The following is a 2,973-nucleotide window of genomic DNA, read 5'->3' as shown; positions in this document are numbered from 1 at the left end:
GCCTTCCGACCCCGCCCAGCGCCTCGGCGCCGCCTCTCGTGTACTGCCGCTTTCGAAACCGCGCTCTTCTCGCAGTGGAGGCCGCGAAAGATGGAAGATCTCTCCCCGCAACCCTGCGCCTCTTTCACACATGCACGCACACACGTGTCACGCGGCAACGGCTGAGGAAGCAGCACATGCCGTACGACGTTCATATTGGGTAATGTTTGGGCATAAGAACACCCGCAGGAGGAAGGGGCACTCCGTGACGTCCAGGGAGTGGACTACAATTCTTATCATGCCGGTAGGGCCTGATGGGAGTCCTGTAACATTTGTATACGTGCGGTGCCGCCCTTTTTCTCCGGTAAAGGAAGAGGAAACGGCAAGAAAGAAGGGGAAATCAGGATAAAAGGCGCGGGGGTGGGGTGGGGAGGAAGACAGGAAGGGAGAAAACATGAAAGAAAAGAGAAGTAAATTGATGTGCTGCAAAGAAGGGCAGAATAAGAGAAGATATGTGCACGCGCATATATGCTGGTTTTTACGTGCACACACGGTTATGAAGATTGAAAGGAAAAGACTCCCCTTTATTTTCAGACTTTCTCATCTGTTTCTTTCAAAGGAGCAGCATGGCTCCTTAGAAAACTCTGTAAGTTCGGTTGCACAAAAACTTTGTTCACGCTGCACAGATGTGTCCAGCTGATGATTCATTGTTTTGACATTCTGCCCTTCCTCCGATTAGGAGCACGTGACAGCTAGCGGTATTAAAAAGCAACAGAACACACAGTAATAAAAGCATACTTTAAAGTCATAATCAACTTCAGCAGCAGCAATGGCCATAATACCAGCCCTGAAAAAAACAAACTATTTTCAGTATGAACCAAAAGCAGTAAATAGAAGTGTAGGTATTCTGTTTCTACTTTGGAAGGCATTCAAATAATGAGGGAGTTCCACAGGTGGGGGGGGGGGCACCACCAAGAATGACCTGTTTTGTGTAAATGTCCTCTTAGATGTTGGATGTTGTCTCCTGGATGGGACAAGAAATAGGACTTCCTCTACCCTAAAAAGAGCTCCTTGGATTCCAGGTCATTTAGGGCTTTATATGCAGGTCCCTGCTCCTGCCAACCTAGCAGTTCGAAAGCACGTCAAAGTGCAAGTAGATAAATAGGTACCACTCCAGCGGGAAGGTAAATGGCATTTCCGTGCGCTGCTCTGGTTCGCCAGAAGCGGCTTAGTCATGCTGGCCACATGACCCGGAAGCTGTACGCCGGCTCCCTCGGCCAATAAAGCGAGATGAGCACCGCAACCCCAGAGTCGGTCATGACTGGACCTAATGGTCAGGGGTCCCTTTACCTTTATGCTAACAGCAAAACCTTGAATTATTAGTTCACTAGCAGATAGTGCAGAGCTTTAAGAATCAAGTGAAATGATCCATACTTGCTGTTCCAGACCACCTTCCAGAGTTACCCACTTATGTTAATGTTGTTACACTGCTCTGGGATTTCTTGATTCAAAATCACGCTGAGTTGTATCCAGACATATCCAGAAACTTGAGATTAATTTCCAGAAAGCTGCTTCTTCATCCCGGGAACCATCATGCAAAATTGGGTTACTGTATCTTAAGAGTTGTCCAAATGCATAGGAAACAGACAAAACACCTTTCCCCCAAAATTATTTATTTATATCATATTTTATCTATTTATTACACAGTATATTTTTTCATTACAGTTGTCTTCCACCTTTCTTCCAAGGAGCTCAAGGTGGAATGCATGGTTCCTCTCTTCCCATTTTATCTCCCTGTGTCGTAGGGGAGTCGGTAGCCATATATGTTTGTTTCTTTTTTCTGTGAATATAATGTAATAATTGCATTTCTTTAAAATTAAAAAGAAAACGGATGGCGGATGCCAAATCCAGTTATTAACATCCCGCATAATGAAACAGATAAGAAATGAGTGAGTTCCTTGTGGGCATTAAGCTCTGTACAGGTTGAACAGGTTTCTACACAAAGGTATTCCAAGCCAGGTATTTAAGGCTATCTGTATTGGGAATGTGGCTGGACTTGCTGGTTAACTCTTTCTTTCTTTCTTTCTTTCTTTCTTTCTTTCTTTCTTTCTTTCTTTTGTAATATTTTATTAGTTTTCCAAAAATAAGAAAAATAAAACAACAGCAATACAAATTCAAAACCAAACAGAAGAAATTGACTTCCCCCTTGCCCCTTCCTTGGTTCCGTTATTTATCAGCATTCCACATGTCCATTGTAAATTTAAAAACCATTAAAATTACTAAGGAAATCAGCCCTGAGTGCTCACTGGAAGGACAGGTCCTGAAGCTGAGACTCCAATACTTTGGCCACCTCATGAGAAGAGAAGACTCCCTGGAAAAGACCCTGATGTTGGGAAAGAGAAGGGGACGACAGAGGACGAGATGGTTGGATAGTGTTCTCGAAGCTTCCAGCATGAGTTTGACCAAACTGCAGGAGGCAGTGGAAGACAGGAGTGCCCGTGCTCTGGTCCATGGGGTCACGAAGAGTCGGACACAACTAAACGACTAAACAACAACAACAACAACAAAATTACTTATTGTCCATTCATAATAAAATTACAAGTAGTCCTAGAACCCTGCTAATGTATTAACTTTTGTACATTGCTTCTGTATATATGCAATAAAGTCCTTCCAATCTTCTTTAAATTCGTTGTCGTCTCTTCCTCTTAGTTTCATTGTCAATTTTGCCATTTCAGCATATTCCATTAATTTAACTTGCCAATCTTCTTTGGCTGGGCCACCTTCTTCTTCCCAATGTTGTGCTAGTAATATTTGTGTGGCCGTAGTTGCATACATAAATTAGTTCTTGTAATCTTGGTAGGTCCACTCCTGTAATACCAAGTAGGAAAGCTTCTGGGTTTTTTTAACAAAGGTTATTTTAAACATCTTCATTTCATTATAAATCATTTCCCAATAATTCTTTTACAATCCCACCACATGTGAAAAAATGTCCCT

General features: G+C 42.9%; 1 long non-coding RNA gene across 2 annotated transcripts; it reads left to right on the top strand.

Moving 5' to 3' along the window:
- Positions 1 to 27: 27 nt before the first annotated feature.
- On the top strand, positions 28 to 2,664 carry LOC144325085 (uncharacterized). Of its 2 annotated transcripts, none has more exons than XR_013390378.1 (2): positions 28 to 199; positions 2,113 to 2,664. It is a non-coding gene; the product is annotated as an uncharacterized LOC144325085 (long non-coding RNA). The 2 variants fall into 2 exon arrangements; XR_013390377.1 differs by having other exon boundaries at positions 189 to 283.
- Positions 2,665 to 2,973: the final 309 nt, after the last annotated feature.

The sequence above is a fragment of the Podarcis muralis genome, chromosome 13, assembly GCF_964188315.1.
Source record: "Podarcis muralis chromosome 13, rPodMur119.hap1.1, whole genome shotgun sequence".
Classification (NCBI taxonomy): Eukaryota; Metazoa; Chordata; class Lepidosauria; order Squamata; family Lacertidae; genus Podarcis; species Podarcis muralis.
Note: the sequence above shows the minus strand (reverse complement) of the source record. Positions and strands in the feature narration are given on the sequence as shown.